Source organism: Mytilus edulis, chromosome 9 (assembly GCF_963676685.1).
Source record: "Mytilus edulis chromosome 9, xbMytEdul2.2, whole genome shotgun sequence".
Lineage (NCBI taxonomy): Eukaryota > Metazoa > Mollusca > Bivalvia > Mytilida > Mytilidae > Mytilus > Mytilus edulis.
Window position 1 is genome coordinate 7,643,906 of NC_092352.1, and position 20,092 is coordinate 7,663,997.

Here is a 20,092-nt window from a genome sequence, read left to right on the forward strand (position 1 = left end):
ATAACTGACTTGGTACAGGCATTTTCTTATGTACAAAATGGTGGAACATAACTGTTTATAAAGCTAGCTAACCATATCTCTTATGTGACAGAAACATAAAATTATATTATCTTGACAACAGTGTGTGAACAAAAAAATCAGAAATGATAGGTAAAAATGTCAAAAAAAGTGATACGAAATTATCAAATTGATAAACATATAAGATATATTTTAATATCTACAAATTGATAGCCGAGAAATTTCGTCGTTGTGCTTGATATAAGTATATATATGAAACGCACAAAGAAGTGAGGGGGTTTGAAATGACACTAAACTCCGAAACATAATAATGGACTAAAATTAAAACAACATACAAGACTAAAAAAAACCAGAGGCTCCTGTTTCTAGACAGGCGCAAAAATGCGGCGGGATTAAACATGTTTTGTGAGATCTCAACCATCCCCTTATGCCTTTTACAAATGTAGAGCAAACAAACACACAGTAAAACTCAGTTTAAAAAAGTCCGAGTCCGACGTAAGAAAAGGTTACATAAGAAAAGAAGCAAATGGCAACGATACATAAATTAACAAAGGGATATGAGCAGTCAGCTCCAGACCCAAATTCAAACTATTAAAGGGGATATCTTCACCATGTCAAATCAATCACGACCCATCTTGTTAGGGGTTAAGTATCAAATCATAATAAAAAAACGGGAAGCGCATAAACCGTATTATGCCACCAACTGTTCTGAGAATAAATGTGTTCATTTCCGATGCAAAATAAAAGCAACAGTAGAATACCAGTGTTCAAAAGTCATAAATCGATTGAGAGAAAAAAAATCCGGGTTACAAACTAAATAAGACACAATATTCTTACTTTACGATTAACATTGTTAGCAACTGTCATGTGTACTATTGTTTGTCTGTTTGTCCTTTTTAATTTTTAGCCATGGCGTTGTCAGTTTATTTTTGATTTATGAGTTTGACTGTCCCTCTGGTATCTCTCGTCCCTCTTTTAGCAATTATTTATGGTTCTTAGACAACAACAAAAAATGGTTCTAGTAAGTATTAATCACAATTGAAGTATATTGTTGGAGAACGTTAGAAGCTGCACTACGGATAAATTAACTACTTTACTTATTATTCAAATGATGTAAAACAATAATTTGTTTGAAATAATTTGAAACCTCCAATTAGATATAATACAGTTTCGTCAATTATTTAACACAAACACTTAAATACTTGAACTCACATGATGGCAGTGCTCAATAGCAAGAGGTTATCATCCCATTTTATCCAAAAGATACTTCTATCTCTTAATTCAAGCAAATTGCTAATTATTTGATTTTTTATCTAAAAAAAAGTGTTACAATTTGTAGATTTCTTTCTCTTGACATTTCAAATCAATGTAAGTTGTAAAATTCCTTGGCAGTTATAGATATTTCAGTCATAATAATAATTTAAACTAAAAGAAAGTCAAATAAAAAATGAATAATTCGGAAACATATAAATTTGAAATATTTTTGGCATTTTTCTCAGGAAGTAAGATTTACAGCCTCTGAAATTTAGTATCAAGCTTTTTGTAAGGTTATTATTAGTGATCAAAAGCTGAAAATTCAACTTGTGTATACAAAATAACATTATTTCATAAACTAGGGGAAAATGCATACTCTAAATTTTGTCATCACCGATGAAGTGTCGTCAAATAGAGGAAATAAAAATAGCGATAAAAATTGTCCAAGCAAAGTTAATATTTTATCGTCTACATTATGACATTCGGTGCGAATACAAAGAATGATAAAACTTAAATGCTTTCCAATTGTAAAGTTTCCTTTTCTCTGTAGCAACATTCTAGCAACGACGGAATACGGAGTCTATATATCCCAGATGATACGATATTCTGGGGAAATGATCTACTTGTAAATTTTACGGACACCATCACGAGTTGCTTGACGGTTATGAAATATCCGTTTCATAGAAGATAGCAGATATGTACAAATCGTTTCAATTACAATTCTGCCCCCCCTTTTCTCTAAATAATAATAAAAGATACGATAATCAGGCGTGTTGTCTACAAAAACAAAAGACAAATTTTAAATTAATTCTTTTGATATTTCTATTTCCCATTTGACTACTAATGTGTCGAAATCACAAACCAAGGCCAACGTTTCTTGATTACAAAATGCGACTTATCACTAACATTTTTATGTTATGCGTAAATAGTTATCAAAGGTACTCACGCTTATAATTAATACGCCAGACGCGATTTTCGTCCACATAAGACTCATCAGTAACGCTCCAATCAAAACAGTTAGAAAGCCAAGCAAGAACAAAGTTGAATATTTCATAACGTTATGCCAAATACGGCTAATGTTATCTATGCCTGGGATAAGAAAATCCTTAGTATTTCGAATTATTCATACTTTTGCAAACAGTAAATATATAAAAATGACCATATAATTAATATGCATTTCAATACCGAAGTGCTGACTACTAGGCTGGTGATATCCTCGGGGACGAAACGTCCACCAGTGGCATTGACCCGGTGGTTTAAACGCTATCAAAGGTACCAGGCTTGTAATTTAGTGCACCAGACGCGTGTTTCGTCTACATAAGACTTATCAGTGACGCTCAGATCAAAATATCCAGAAAGACAAACAAGTTATAATTTGAAGAGCATTGAAGACCCTAAATTCCGAAAAGTTGGGTCAAATACTGTTAAAGTTATCTTTTCCTAGGATAAGACAATCCTTTGTACAGACATTTCCTTGTGTAGAAAATAGTAGACTGAACCTGGTTTTATTGCTAGCTAAACCTGTCACTTGTATGACAGTCACTTCAAATACCATTATATAAACAACGATGTGTGAACAAAACAAAGCATCGTATTGAATGCTCCTAGACAACTTCCTCTCTTATTCGTTATCATGTGAGTATATATCAATATGTACGTCAAAACTCTGACAGGAAGAACGACTCAAAATAATTTAAAAAAAATTGATGTAAAAGGCAAAAAAAATAAATCATCACAAAAAGATCTCTTCTCACAAAAACAAAACCCAACTTAAACAGTGTAAAATAGAAAAAACTCCAACAATGATAAATGACTAACTAAATCGTTAACGGCTGTCCTTGAAAAAGTTAAGATTACATGTTTTACTTAAACAATTATTACCAAATTCATTTTAATCAAATATATAAATCACTTGTGTAATCCATGATTTCCATCGCTATGATGTACCACTTTTCTGAAACAACATGAGCTACAACTGGCCTAGTTTTATGATCAATTGTCAGATTTGTGTTATGTTAATGAATGTTTGCAAACGACTTAAACTAGACTAGCAACTTGGATAAGCTAAAGCAGTGTTATTAGAATATTGTATAGAAATGGTAATAGGAATTCATTTGTCGTATTGGTAAAATTAATGTTGTTGCACGTAATTAGTGAATACATCGCATCTCATTCATTGTTCTTTTTAAATGATCTTACAAAACATTCCTATAGTAACAATTATGGCCTAATGTCATATCATAGAGAAAATAGGTAATAGTTACGTCAAAAATGAACTAGATGTAAAGTATTGGGTAATTTTAATAACTATAATATGGTTTATATAACTTAATTATCCCCATCTGCTGTGAAACCTTAGTTTAATTTTATCACATGCAGCTTTTTGAACCTGAAATAAAACGGTAACAACGAAATGTTATAATTCAATTTTTGCACACGTAACCCATCTTGAAAAGCATTCAATCAACGACTGAATCATAATACTCCTAACTTTGTTACAATAATACAATTAAATCTGATTAATTTGTATTAGATAATCCACCTTGCTGTTGTATCAACTCTGCAACAAAATGTTCGAATGTGCACTTTTATGTCTTACCAAAGGCATTATCACGGACTATCAAAAGTGATTGACTTGCAAACAAGGCAACCTTCGCGAGACAGTCTCGCATTTGAATAAATAGATATTAAGAACAAGCTATTGTACTAAATTTCAAGATAATTAGAATTATCAAAAATAAACAATCAAAAGTAAAATTGGATGAAATTAGAGGCAACAGCAGTTTACTGATGTTCAATCCGGTACAAATAGTAAGACGCTACCAAATGAAGTTATAAAAAATAAAAAAACAAGTCTTTATTTATATATGAAATAGAATTTAAAACTCAGATAGATTTCATGTATCTTCAAAAGTTACTAGGTTGTGAATTTTCACCCTCACCATTTCCAACAATGAAAAAAAGCAAATTGAAAAAAAAAAACCAAAAAAAAAACCCACAATCGAACAAAATATCTTTGTAATGAAGAATCGGGTTTTCTTTGTCTAGAAATCATACATCCATCAAATGATTGTTTCTATAAAAAACAAAATAGAGACTAATAAAGATTTCTTTTATTTTAACACAAATATTGGATATTTGTTTTAATTATCAGTTGATTTCGAACAAGCCATCCAGGAAATACGAGCTCCCTACATTTTTGTTTCTGCAAATGTGCTTATCTTCAGATTAAATCCATATTTAGAGAGGTTGTTAACGCTAGTGACCAGTCGAGAACTGGTGTTCTTCGATGAGTCATACAGATATAATCCGTACACTCAGTCTGGAGTTGCAGTAAATGGCGGGTTAAAAGTAATGTATCCTGAAGCTGGAAATTTCATCTCTGAGTTGATTTACTGACACTGGTACTCAAACTCAAAATTTTTACACTGGTTCTAAGTTAGATTTACACTGCTACTTATTGGTGTACTTACACTTGTACGCAGATGGTATTTTTACACTGGTTCTAAGTTTGATTTACACTGCTGCTAAGTTGTTGTACCTACACTGATACTCAGATGGTATTTTTACAATGGTTCTAAGTCAGTTTTAAACTGCTACTTAGTTGGTGTACTTACCCTGGTACTTGATGGATTTACACTGGTACTAAGTTAGATTTACACTGCTACTTAGTTGGTGTACTTACACAAGTTCGCAGATAGTAATTTTACACTGGTTCTAAGTTTGAGTTACACTGCTGCTAAGTTATTGTACCTACACTGATACTCAAATGGTACTTTTACACTGGTTCCAAGTTAGATTTACACTGCTACTTGGTTGGTGTACTTACCCTGGAACTTGATTGATTTACACTGGTAGTAAATTGGTTTATTTACCCTGTTGCTTAGTTGTGTAACTGACACTGCTACTAAGTTATTTTATTATTTTACATACATAAGCACTAACTTTTATAATACAGGCACTAGCTGTTTGAATGGTTTTTTTTTACCTTGGTACTAAGTTTATTAACTTACTTTTGTACTAAATCTGTTAACTTACACTGGTACTTAATGTATGTTTTGCTCTTGTACTTAATTGTGTTACTTAATTTTGTTTATTAGACTGGTACTGATGTGGGTTAAGTACACCGCTACTAAGTTTTGTTACTTACACTGAAACTAGTTCGTGTTACCTTGACTGGAACTTAGTTGTGTTACTTTTACTGGAACCAAACAGTGTTACTTACACTAGTATTAAGTTCTCAACTTTGTTAATCTAACTGGTACTAAGTTATATTACTAAGACTGGTTCTAAGTTTGGTTACTCCCCTTCCGACTGATAGTTGTGGGAATAAAAGTTAAGGAACGACATAAAAAGTTTAATGTAGGATAAAAAAAACTGAATTCACATAGTTTGTTCACTTCCCCTTTCCCTCCCCCTCTTAACTTAATTTGGGAAAATTGATTAACCGATATGGATATATGTAAAATCGATGTCAAATTAACAAAACTTGCAGCAATTTTATCCCCCTACCCCCAAACTATTTGAATTAAGTTTTTTTTATCCTACATTGATCTTTTGATGTCATCCCTAAGTTAATCACTGTTTTCTCTCATTGATTATGGTAAATCCCAAAATGTTACAAGACAAAATGATTCTTTGTAAAAAGATGCTGATAAAGATGACTTTCTTCTTTGCAGATCAACAAAAAAAATGTTTTTGTGTTTTACAGAAATGACAACATGAACACATATAACGGCCATTTCCGTAAAAACGAGTCCGGGGACATACCAATTTTATTAGCTCATTATAATGCAAATAGTTAATTCCTTAAGTTCACAGTTCTTTTTACAAAATCGGTGGACCCGGAAAAGGGATATATTTGGCTTCTGGTTGCCATGGCAACGTTTTTTTTTAAACCCAAAAATTAAAAAATCTTGTTTCTAGGATTTTTTTTATGATATTTTAGTTTAAATTTATTATTAATGAATGGAACATAATTATTTATACATGTTTTATTTAGTTTTATTTTTTTATAGTCACTCGCATACATTATTATTTCAGAAGAATTCAAATACAATTTTCCCTAAAAATCGTCAAAAATCGGAATTTTGAGCTTTTCACCTGAAAAAACGGGACGGCGAATGTTCGATTTTTTTTTCATTAAATGATTGGGTACTCCTCCCTGAACAAAATGATGTATCATATTGGTATAATAAAATTGAAAAAAATCCAGGTTTCATGCAAACCTTACCTTAATAGTTTTTCGTCAGAGGCAGTAAGTTATATTGATGACATATTTTACACTAAATTATCTTCAACTGATTGTTTCTGTTTTTTTAAAACGTCTTTTTCTCGGTTGTTTTGATAACTCACTTTTAACATGTTTAAAATTTGATCTTCTTCAAAAATGGAACTTTGCTGGTTTAAACGTTCTCGTTTGAGTTTTTTCAGTTTATACATATATATAAAATATACTTTTTCACTTTTGTGGTTTATTGGAAAATGTTGTTTGTGATGTATTTTAAAAGAGCCTTCTTCAACGAAATTTGTTTTACATGCATACGTATAAAAATTGCGGTTTTTATCCAACGCAATCATAGGTTTGAACGTACTTTCAATTTAGACTTGTACAAAAACTTTACCAGGTATTTGAAGAAAATTTACGCCTTACAAAAATATAATTTCTCTAAAAGCATCCAATATAAAAAAGATTTTTTTTAAGAACATTTCCATAATTCCATCACTTAGGAAATAATTCATGGGGGCTTGAATATATCGTGATTTTACCAAGGGTTTGCCCTTTATGACAAATATTTTACCCTGATCGATAGCGAAAAAATGGTAAAATGAAAAGATGGTAAAATCACGATATATTCATGCCCGAAGAATTATTTCGATTCTAATAGGACAGATACGGCAATTCATTTGGATCAAAGCGCTCTAGGTTGAGGCAAATATTTGCCGTTCCCATAAATAAACGCACTACTAAATTGGCGTAAAAGAACGGAGCAAACTGAATTTGAGACATGCTTAAACTATTTACAATAACGTATTCAGATAATTTTGGATGAATTTAACCGATAATTTACTTAAATGTCTTATGTTTTAAAAGAACGTTTTATGACGTCGGGAAACTCATTCATATTAAAGCACAAGACGTGGGAGTACGATCGGAACCGCCCAGGAAATATATTCAATTTTACCACGGGTTTATACTCAAAGCGTTTGAAGGACGTCATGTTAGAATGAAAGATAAAACCAAAATATGTAACTTCAAGAGAGAATATAAAGATATATTTTTGATTGAAAATTTCCAAGCACCGACTGAAAATTCTATGTGTTAAAAAAGTGTCATGAGTTGGAGTGTAGAACTGGGACGACACTTTGCAAACGACACGCATATTTGACTTATATTATCGATAAATCGCTGAATCAATTGGACATTTAATACAAGCAAGTCGTGCTGTGAACATCACCTGGGCAGTCGAAGTTTTTCGGATAAGGTTAAAAACATAAGTAGAAAAATACAATTGTAATGGTCATACAATGTATATATAATAATTGAAATTGGTATTTGTCATTTTTTGCCGGGAATATACAAATGTAACATCTTGTTCAACTGCTATTTCCTGGGGGCCCCTCTCGTACGACATGACCATTATAGATTGACAACTCGTTTATTAATGTCGTTTTAATAATTTTGAGTTTTAATTCGAGTCAAAACTTAAATTTAATAGAAAATCATAATTCGTTTTGAACTCTTACTTTAGTTATCAGAAATAAAACCATTAAAAAGCACAAAAGAGAACGGAGTGAACCAATACACACATACTATACCATTACATTTCAAAAATGATCGTTTTATGTTTATCTTGAATCTATTGAAATACATAATGAGTAGTGTAAATACACAAACTAAGACACAAATATTGAAGAGCGCAGAAAAGTGTGTCTAGTAGGTTCAGACACTGCGAAATATTATTAAAAATCAAACCATAATTTATAAAAAGTAAAATTACAAAAATACTGAACTCGGAGGAAAATCTAATCGGAAAGTCCATAATCACATGGAAAAATCAAATAACAAAACACATCAAAAACGAATGGACAAGAACTGTCATATTCCTGACTTGGTACAGGCATTTTTAAATGTAGAAAATGGTGGATTAAACCTGGTTTTAAAGCGCTAAACCTCTCACTTTGATGACAGTCTCAGCAAATTCCGTTATATTTACAATGATGCGTGAACCAAACAGACATAATAAATAAAATAGTCAAAATATGGGTACAGCAGTCATTATCGTGTAACAATTTTAATAGGAAAATTCGCGTGTCTGATGTCAGAAAATTTTATACGTCACATATATTTGTCGTTCAAGGATCTTCAAGGTATATACAAACAATCTTAAAATTTCACATGGGCAATGTTAGCATACACACGGCCGACACTCGGCTAACCGAGAGATTGGTCGGTTAATCTATATTGAGTACGCGGCTATATCGGCGGTTGGTCTGTTAATCGGGTTGGCTAAAGTCTGTTAATCAGGTGTTATCGAGAAAATCATTGAAAGTTTAGCATGTTTCATTGTATAACTTTTTAAATATATTTTTTATTATAAACCTTATTCATGTCTAACAAAACAATTCAATATACTGAATCCAGTGGTGTAATTATTATTTTTCTAGCATTGATGTACGATCTATAAAATGAAAAGGCGGGTTACTCATCAATAAATTTATACACATTTTACACACACAAAATGTACACAAAATGACACGTTGGTTGAATTTACTTGCATGCAATATTTTGAACATCGAATAAAGACAGGCATTATGTTTGTTAACCATATTGATATCTTTGTGTGAAAAATTTGCACGAAAATCTGTATTTTGGTGACATAATTCAATCTTAATTTAAAACCTGGTCTGTTAATGGGTCGGATGTATAAAACCCGGTCTGTTAATTGGTCTGTTAAGAGTTATGAATGGCAATAAAAGTATAATTTTATTGCTATATGTGGTGTTATCGGATCAAATGGGTAGGCTCAAGTGTGACGAGCGGCTAAAATATACGGAAACAACACATGAGCAATGAAACATATATATACGGTAGCAAACACATGAACAATGAACAATTTAGACAATGGATATTGAAAATTGATAAAAATGGTTTCAAAAAGTGTAATATTAAAGTAATATTAATTTCATCCAAGAATGGTCGCATATATCGTGTGGATTCTGTTTAAATAATGAATGACACCAATTTGTCATCTTCATTGGTAACCAGTATATAAATCAGAGATAAACGTCGTAATGTAACTAAACATCAGTAATGCCCGCGTCACACTGTCCCGATTTTTATATACGATGGACACCCGAATGCGAAAATTGTAAGTTCGTACGAAGTTGGTCCCGATCTCGTTAAAATACCAAAAAGAGTCCGAAGCAAGTACGATGAATAACGATGGTGCCGAAATTATATACGATAGCAAAAGATGGACATACGAAGGTTAACCGAAGACGGGTATTTAAGCTTCATATCTCAGCCGAAGCCTACACGATGGATCACGAAGGCTACACGATGGATTACGAAGGCTACACGATGGATTACGATGTGTACAGCTTACGATGCATTTAAATTATATGCCGAAGGCATCCAGTTACTGAATGTTTTGGTTGATTTCTAAAAAAATAGTTTATGTATCAAATATTCAATTTACCATTTTCTGCATGTGTCATATACAAATATAGTGTCCATATTTGTCCCCAATATGTTACATACGAGGGGATGCCACGCTCGGCATTGCCTCGTTTGAACTGTAAAATGTGTGCACCAGTCTGAATAATCACCCATAATTATGCCAATGTTTACTGATCTATCTTAAAAGTAAGGTAAAGGTTTTATTCAAAAAGAGCTCTTTCCAGGAGAATATCATAATAATATAGACAAAAGGAAGGATGTGGGGAAAGCAAGAAATGCGGTAAAATATGACATATAGAAAACAAAATGGTTATGTAGTAAACATTCGTGTGACAACAACTCAGACGATACATAAAAAATCCGGTAGAATAATGAAGAAAAAGTTGGTTTCCCTATACACGTGTACCTGCAGTGTTAGTGTACGAGGCGCGTTTATGATTTTCATTATGTTACTTGATATGAAAAATTGACAAAAAATAATATTTTACTTGTAAAAGTAAATCCTGAGTCTGTAATAGCTGCTCTTCTTGTTCCATTTGAATTAATAGAAACAACGCTGTAGCCTTTCTTGTTCTCATAGAAGCATATGATATGAGCTCCATGTTTTGTGAACGTCTTTCTTAACTGTCGTATTAGACTGACCAGTGCATATCGCGCATGGCACTTTAAATGTATTTTAGCGCGAAAATTAACTTACATTTAGCTGGATTTATTGCCGTCGTAGTTCCATCTTGTCGCCTTCGTACTTTTATTCGATGGCAACACGACGGGATTACGAGGTCTTCACGAAGTCGTGTTGCCATCGTCAGACCTTCGGGTAGATTCGTGATTCATTCGTGTAGATTCGTGATTCATTCGTGTAGATTCGTGATTCATTCGTGTAGACATCGTAATGTCAAAACTGCCCGATGGAAATGATGGAAACACGAATGCAATACGATGTTCAAAGATGCATTCCCGGTGACATTACGATGGTGAGGATGGTGAGGATGGTGATACGAACTCAATACGAACCCTCATCATCGGACGCACCTTCGGGGATTTTTTAACATGTTCAAACATTTAGAACCCTTCCCGAAGTTGTCCCCGAAGGCTAGAAAAAGTGGCCGATGGTTCTACGATGGTTAAAGATGGCACTACGAATAGCCCGATCTGGATACGTTCAGTCCCGATTTTGAAATTTTCCATAATCGTGTTGCCATCGGCGACAAAATCGGGTCAGTGTGACGCGGGCATAAGTAAAATATATTGTGATGCTAAAATATAAAGAATAGAGAAAGAATAATATACATTTACTTCCCGTGCATGAGGGAGATATGAAGATTTGTTCACAGACACGTGGGATAGTCTCAACCAATCAGATATTGATTAAACTATCAATGTGTATAAACAATGGAATAATATACAATTATAGCCTTTGTATGAGGGCGATACAAGAATATATTAACCTGAAAGAAGTATATTGACTGAGGACGAAGTCCAAGATCGATATACTTCATTGGGTCGATATATCCTGTATTGACCTCATACATAGGCTATAATTGTTATATTATTAATTTCCAACCATATTTTTATAAAAATTGTCATTTGATTTTGTTTGAATTTTATAGATATCATATTGTTTCCTCGACATTAACAACATATAGATAAATCGTGCAATATGCTTTTTGCTATGATCACCTTCGAAAATATAGCTTAACATGTGACTATCTCTGAACGAATCAAATAAGTTAGAATATACGAATTAATAATATTGAGTAAGATAAGTAAAATGTAGAGAAAAGTGACATAACAATTTAAAGAACACAGAAATAAACATCACTCCAAATTTGGACCCTCGTGGTATACACGAGAATCTGGATAGAGACGCAAAATATAGAATAGTAGATAAGGACAGTAGAGAGTGATGCATTGCTAAAAAAGAGAGAAAAAATGATAATTGTTTAAAAATACAGACATGAAATACCCCTGGGTGTTGAAACAGTAACGGATTGCGATGTACTCATATTGGTGACGAATGCTAGAAGTTTACATGCGGACAACTGCAATTCTCCTCTGTACTTATGTAGAAAGAAACTAAAGGGAATAAAATGAATTAAAACTTAAGTTAACAAAATGTAGCTGCATTCGCTCCTTTCCATTTACTTTTAGTACTTCTTTAGAATGATTTGAAAACAACATATGATTAAGTAATAGAAGAAAAGAACCAATTGGATGATGCTGACGAATTAGGGGTTAACGTTCAGTGACAAATATCATGTGCATATGAGAACGACAACACGTTATATGTACCCCTGTGTTGCATAAGAAAGACACTTTCAGTCGGATTTGAGAACGTGCTACTTTGAACAGATTCAAAAATTAAGGCTGATTGAAAACGTTAATAATAAATTCATGCATATTCCAGAAGCCAATCCATATCATGCTATAAGTGACACACCCTTCAAGAAAAATGCAAAGAAAGTTAAAATAAAAATGCTCTTACTAGAAGGATACTGTTGCACCGCATTGTCATATTTTTTTTTACTCAAGAACATCTCATTCGTAACTTTTCTAATGGGAAAATATAAAGGTATCAAAACTATTGCCGTGGCTAAATAACTCTTAACTGACACAATTTCAATTGTCCAACCCATTAACAGACTTTATTCCCATAACTTCCACTAAAACGTGGTATTAATTACGTTATATTACAATTATGAAATATTTACTAATGTCAATTTATTTTTTAGAACCAAAGTACTATTTTGTGTCCTTTAAATGTTATCTAAAATTGTTTGTTTCGCCTTTTATTAAAAAAAATGCTATGCGTATATGCATAAATTATATATACTTGCGCGACGCCTTTTAGTTTTACTGAAAACTGTGCAGACTATGAAATGTTTTTACAGGTGGAAAATATTCCATGATAGATATCATTTTGTCAGACACTTTTTTTTTTTATTTGGTTCTTATAATATGCCAAAAATCTGTATATTTAATAGAGTTTAAAATAAAATTGTGCGTTTTACTCTTAACAGACGTATAACCAACCAGATTAACAGACCAATCGCCCATATAGCCACATACTCAATATAAATTAACCGACCAATCTCTCGGTAAGCCGAGTGTCGGCCGTGATACAGGGTTAAACAATAAATAGTATGTAAGAATTAACTTCAGAAATAGACCGAGATTTTAAATAGTCCAAAAGTTATAAAGAATTTATAAGATGATCCACAAATAGTTAATTCCACTACGCTATTGAATAATTTTGTCGTTTGTGGTTCAACGTATTTTCTAATTCATAATAGAAATATATCATAATGACACATAATAGAACAATATCATACTGACTGGATCTTTTAAAGTACAAAGTCACGTTTTAGGAACCAAAGAAACACAAAAAGTCGCATATACAAAACACACCAGCAAACAATGAAAGATAATACAAACACATTGACGGGATGTTTAAGTACCGAGTCACATTAAATGGATATCACATAAAACAATCCAACAGTAAAAGTAATATTAATAATAGAACAAAAACAAATGAAAGAACAATATAACACGTTGTTAAGATGATAAAAAACATCAGTACACAGATTCTATACATCAAGACCATCATGTATTATTTGTGATATTTATCAACAAGGTCTTGATACCTTCCGAAGAACTTTTTTTTAGAAAAAGGACGAGACGTTCTTTGACATACCCCTGGTAATGTCATCAGTCCGAAGAGATTTTCTCGATTTATCTTTATAAAAAACGATTAAGGTCGAAAGTCAAAGATGTATTAGAACCAAAGCAGTTACATATATATATATATCAATCGTCTGAATAATAGTCAACGATTTTTCCCACGTGGGAGCTGGATCGTTACAAGTAACGATACATGTACACAATAAAATAAATTATATAAACGCCTAAAAAGTGAACATAACAACACCAATGATATAAAAAGGAACTATAAATGTACTTATTTATAAATATTTCGGATAACAGATATCCTTCGTCAGTCAGATTCTGATGTTAAATGAATCATCTTTAAGTCTTCTTAGATTAAACTTTTACTAAATCTTGAAATTTATACAATAAAAAAGGCAAACCGAACATCAGTTAAGACGCTTGCACCATTCTAAAAATTTGTTGAATATGACATAGGTTATATGACTAATTACATCAGAGTTCAAATATATGCTTTAAATAAAAATAATAATGTGCGATGTGAACTAGCACAATTTTAAAGATTTAACGGTGTCGATATTATGATGTTACAAGAAAGATTGCGTCAATAAGAATTCCAAATAAACAACAGCACTAAACGGTCTAAATTTCTAAATATTTCAGATTTGACAACTGTAGTGTAGTTACATTAGAGTCTGCGATGTTTAAAACAAACGGCCGTTAAAATATAATAACAAATTTTGAATTTTGACTAAATTTGTTATTATATATTAACTATGGTAAATGTGGCGTCATGCCATTGGAAATCTATGGCAGATTTTTAACAACCTAATCGTTGGCAAGTTTTTTTAATTTCCTAATCTATGGGGGATTTATGTTGTTTTTTCAAATCTATGGCGGATTTATATTGTTTTTCAAATATATGGCAAGTTTTGTGCAAGTGGAAAACAATGTAGTATATTTTCGACCAATGACTTATCTAAAGCAAGTGGAAATTTTACGACAACGGGAGCATGTCTATAATCATTAATGAATTAAACATTCCATGATGGTCAACCAAAAAAAAATCAGAAGTGATAAATTCATATACCTTAATACAGACTTTAAAGATTAAGATTACGATTAAGATTATGTGGTCTGTAAAAAAATAAACAGTTTTTTAATCTAGACATTGTACCTGTTTAACCTATTCATTAAACAAGTCCTTTAACAAACAAGAAGGTCGATTTATATATATTTTTTTTTAGATAAACTAGAGGCTCTAAAGAGCCTGGGTCGCTCACCTTGGTCTAAGTGCATATTAAACAAAGGACACAGATGGATTCATGACAAAATTGTGTTTTGGTGATGGTGATGTGTTTGTAGATCTCACTTTACTGAACCTTCTTGATGCTTACAATTATCTCTATCTATAATGAACTTGGCCCAGTAGTTTCAGTGGAAATTATTTTGTAAAACTTTACAAAATTTATGAAAATTGTTAAAATTGATTATAAAGGGCAATAACTCCTTAAGGGTTCAATTGACCATTTTGGTCATGTTGACTTATTTGAAGGTCTTACTTTGCTGTACATCATTGCTGTTTACAGCTTATCTCTATCTATAATAATATTCAAGATAATAACCAAAAGCTGAAATTTTTTCTTAAAACTACCAACTCATGGGCAGCAACCCAACAGCGGATTGCCTGAATAGTCTGAACATTTAAGGCCAGAGAGATCTTGAGCTTATGAACAATTTTGTTTTGGAATATTTGCTCGAAATGCTTTGGGTTTAGATATATGAGCCAAAAACTGCATTTTACCCTATGTACTATTATTAGCCATACCGGCCATCTTGGTTCCCGGACAGGGCCATCAGACACAAAAAAAGAGGAACGAAAGATACCAAAGGGACAGTCAAACTCATAAATCTAAAACAAACTGACAACGCCATGGCTAAAAATAAAAAAGACAAACAGAAAAACAATAATACACACGACACAACATAGAAAACTAAAGAATAAACAACACGAACCCCACCAAAAACTAGGGGTGATCTCAGGTGCTCCGGAAGGGTAAGCAGATCCTGCTCCACATGTGGCACCCGTCGTGTTGCTTATGTGATTACAAATCCGGTAAATAGTCTAATTCGGTAGGTCATATTCATGATTGTAGGGGATTGTAGTTACGACGTAAGGAACATATCCGATATCATTTGTGAAACGGTTATTCCATAACGGTCAACCAACTCGTGATGGCGTCCGTAAAATTTACGAAGGGATGATTTCAACTTCACCATTTGAAACTCTTGGTTTAATAGCTTCCTTGTGATTAGCAAACCTCTATCAAGAAAATCATGATAGGAAATGCAAGCACGGGAATGTCGTATCAATTGGGAGATATATACCCCGTATGCAGGTGCTGCTGGAATGTTGCTACTTAGAAATGGAAAGTTCACAATTGGAAAGCTGAAATCATCTCTTTTGTCGTAAAGTTTTGTTTTCAACCGACCCTCATTGTCAATTTCTAGATGTAAGTCAAGATATGAAGCCGACTTAACTGTATCTGCAGTATCCTTTATCTCTAGTTCGATTGGATAGATGCGTTCCACATAGTCACCAAATTTTGAATTGTTTAGTGAAAGAACATCATCTATATAGCGGAAAGTAGAGTTAAAGGATATAGCTAACTTCTTATCTTTCTTCCTAAGAAGTTCCTGCATGAAGTCAGCCTCATAATAATAAAGAAACAAGTCGGCGAGTAGAGGGGCACAGTTTGTTCCCATTGGAATGCCGACAGTCTGTTGAAAAACACGTCCTCCGAACGTAACAAATATGTTGTCAATCAAGAAATCAAGCATCTTGATAATATCAGTTTCAGAGAATTTTTTGTTTGAATCAGAGTGATTCTTTACAAAGTAGGATTTATCCCTCCCTAAGACAAGATACTTGTATCTACGTTGGCCATTCTTTTTTATGAAGCACACAATTTTTAAACTACATACCCTAATGATGATTGTTTACACCTTTGGTTCAACTCATCTTAGTAGTTTCAGAGTAGCATATTTTTGTAAAAGATCACAAAAATTTCCGAAAAATGGTTAAACATTGACTATTAAAGGGTAATAACTCCTTAAGGGGTCAACTGACCATTTAATCATGTTGACTTATATGTAGAACTTACTTTGCTGAACATTATTGCTGTTAACATTTCATCTCTATCTATAATAATTTTCAAGATAATAACCAAATACGGCAAAATTTCTTTAAAATTACTAATTCAGGGGCTGCAACTGAACAACCGGTTGTCTGATTCATCTGAAAATTTCAGGGCAGATAGATCTTGAGCTGATAAACATTTTCACCCTTGCTCTAAATGCGTTGGTTTCAGAGATATAAGTCAAAATCTACATTTTACCCCTATTTTCTATTTTTAACCATGGTGGCCATCTTGGTTGGTTGGCCGGTTCCCCGGACACATTTTTAAACTAGATTACCCTAATGATGATTATGGCCAAGTTTGGTTAAATTTGTCCCAGTAGTTTCAGAGAAGAAGATTTTTGTAAAAGTTCGACAGACGCGGGACGACGGACGACAGACGACGGACGCCAAGTGATGAAAAAGCTCGCTTGGCACTTTGGGCCAGGTGAGCTAAAAAGTAACAAATAAAAATAAACGTTTGGATTTTCAATAAATATTTATTTCAGCAATATCGTTTATACATCATTAATTTGTTGACGAGTAAAATTAAATGTGTATCCGATAATTTTATCTTTCACTTTACAAATTGTGCCAGCCGTAGACAGTTAACTAGTACTAAAACATATTTTCTAAAATATGCGGTACTGAAAATAGCGGTGTCCTTGTTCATCGAAGGCATCGATCACGACCGGTGCAGCAAATTTTGTCCCTCTGCGGAATTGTGTGTCACATCTTCCTGTAAATCACCCGCAAGCATTTGTCGATGAAATACCTGCATCTTGAATGGTGTTTAAATCTATGGGTTCCGCCATTGTTTGCGGCGGCGAAGATGTAATATGGCTTTATTCAATAGTGACGTTATATGTTACTCTTTACCCCAGTTCTGTCATAGATTTGGAGAAAACAAAAATCTGCAATAAATTTGAGTTGTTTGGCGTTTGTAACGTTACGTTTGGAATCTGCCATAGATTTGGAACCTGCCATAGATTTTAAACCTGCCTTATATTTGAGTCCTATTTATGTAACAGTAAATAGATGAATAAGAAATTACACGTAATTACTAAACAATTAAGTAAATTCTTGTAATTACTAATCGATTTAGGAATTACATGTAGTTACTGATTGTTTCAGTGATAACAGGTATTCACTGATATTTTTAGTCATTTTTACAGCTATTTATGACCGTAAAAACCCAAACCTTTAAAGGTGGCCAAAACTATCTAAGGTCAACTTTGCCAGGGGTAGTTGAAAATTTAGTTTCTTAATAATTTCAAATTAAAAATTTATAGACAGCCAATTTTCGAAAGGATTATTATATATCATAGTCATTGAATTCTAACTGATGACACATTCGAGGACTGAAAGTCCCACAGTCCACAGCTTTTGATTTTGCCATTTGATTTGGAACTTTCCTTTTTGAATTTTCCTCGGAGTTCAGTATTTTTGTTATTTTACCAGCCTAGTAGTCAACCCTTCGGTGTTGACATGAATATCAATAATGTGTTCATGTTTATAATTTCCTGTTTACAAACTTTTTGGAATTTTGGTTCCTCAATGCTTTTCAACTTTGTACTTGTTTGGCGTGATAAATATTTTGATATGAGCTTCACTGGTGAGTCTTATGAAGACGAAACGCGCGTCTGGCGTACTAAATTATAATCCTGGCACCTTTGATAACTATTTACGTTTCATTTTTCCTTCTTTATAACCTTTTTGAAAGAATTTTTGAGTTGGGAGTACTCTCATTTGAAAAACGCCTTAAGGTAAGAAAGCAATCGAAAAGACTAAACAAGAAATATAGAAAAGATGTTCTAAAAATAGAAATTATACAACTCTCTACAAAAGACAAACGACACTGAAATTAACAACTATAGGTCATCGTACGGCTTTTAACAAAACCATTACTTCTATTTCCAGACGAGTTCAGAATATCATTGTCCGAGAAGTCGAATAAATCACGCTTTAAAACTTGCAAGATGATTTTCCTTGATCAGTTTTAGAAATAAAATCAAGTTCATTTAGAAGAAAATTTTCATAACATTGTTTTTAATTGTTTATAACTATATAATGAAGCGAAATATTTAGATAACATTATGCGATTTACAATTAAACTTTAAATTATATAGCATATATTTCAACGAATATATCAACAATTAACAACTACAACAAAGCATTATAATTGTTTACAACTTCCACAGGACATATTAAAAGAATCAAATAGTATTTTACTCACCATATCTGGAAACGAGTACCTCCATCTGGTTGGTTACCTCCTGTTTTGCCTGTGCCATACCCTGTTTTATCTGGTCGTTGATGTATTGTCGTAGCTCCCTGATCAATTCTGATGCATCAACACTACCAATCATCGTTGCATTTAAATGGTGTGGTAGAGCAACCATGTGTGCAATTTGGATAACCAACAAAGAAGCTAGAAACATTTTGGTGTACATCTTGTATTAGTTACTTTCGGATTCCCTATCTGAAGTTTCCTTTTTCCTTTTTCCATTTTTTGTTTTTCTTTACAAGAACAATTTAGCCCAGTAGTCAGCACTTTAGCACGGTAGGTATGTTTATATATGAAAGCTCGTTTTTATATGATATAGTTAGAGGAGGGGATTACTAGGCATAGGCGCAAAGCTAGTCGGTGTTGTCGTAGGTGTATGACGTGAAAAGCACAAGTTCCAGCCCGTTCGGATAGAAAAAACTAAACTTGATCTACTCTAACATTGTTAGCTTGATTTTCTAAGCACTTTATAAATATTCTAACGCTTGGTATTTCTAAATCATAAGAAATTCAATGGACGAGGTATTATTTACAGTTTACCTGATAGCCTAGAATAGGTGATTGTTTCGGAGATAAGGATAAGTTAACATTAATAGACAAAATTCCCCAAAAATGGGAAACAATTGTATCGAAAAGAGAAAATCGAGTGTACCTTTTTATGTTAGGGCGTGTTTGATGTGTATATTTTGTCTTTAAAACGTACAAAACAAGAGTATGTGATATATCATCTCGCTTCGGATTCTATCATTTTATATATCAAAGCTACAGGTTGACTTTATAACATAACAAAATCACAGTACAAAAAGATGAAATATATGAGTCAAGTGAAATACCTATCTAATGAATCACAAAAACAGAGAAGTTGTGTTGGTATAGCTATTTATTTCACTAAAAGTACTTGACGACAGTCTTTTAAGTTGAATGATGAAAATGCATGTCTTCGAAAAAAAAAATTTGTGTGATAACTAGGGTTTATAATCTTCCACCACTGAACATTTTTAGTTTG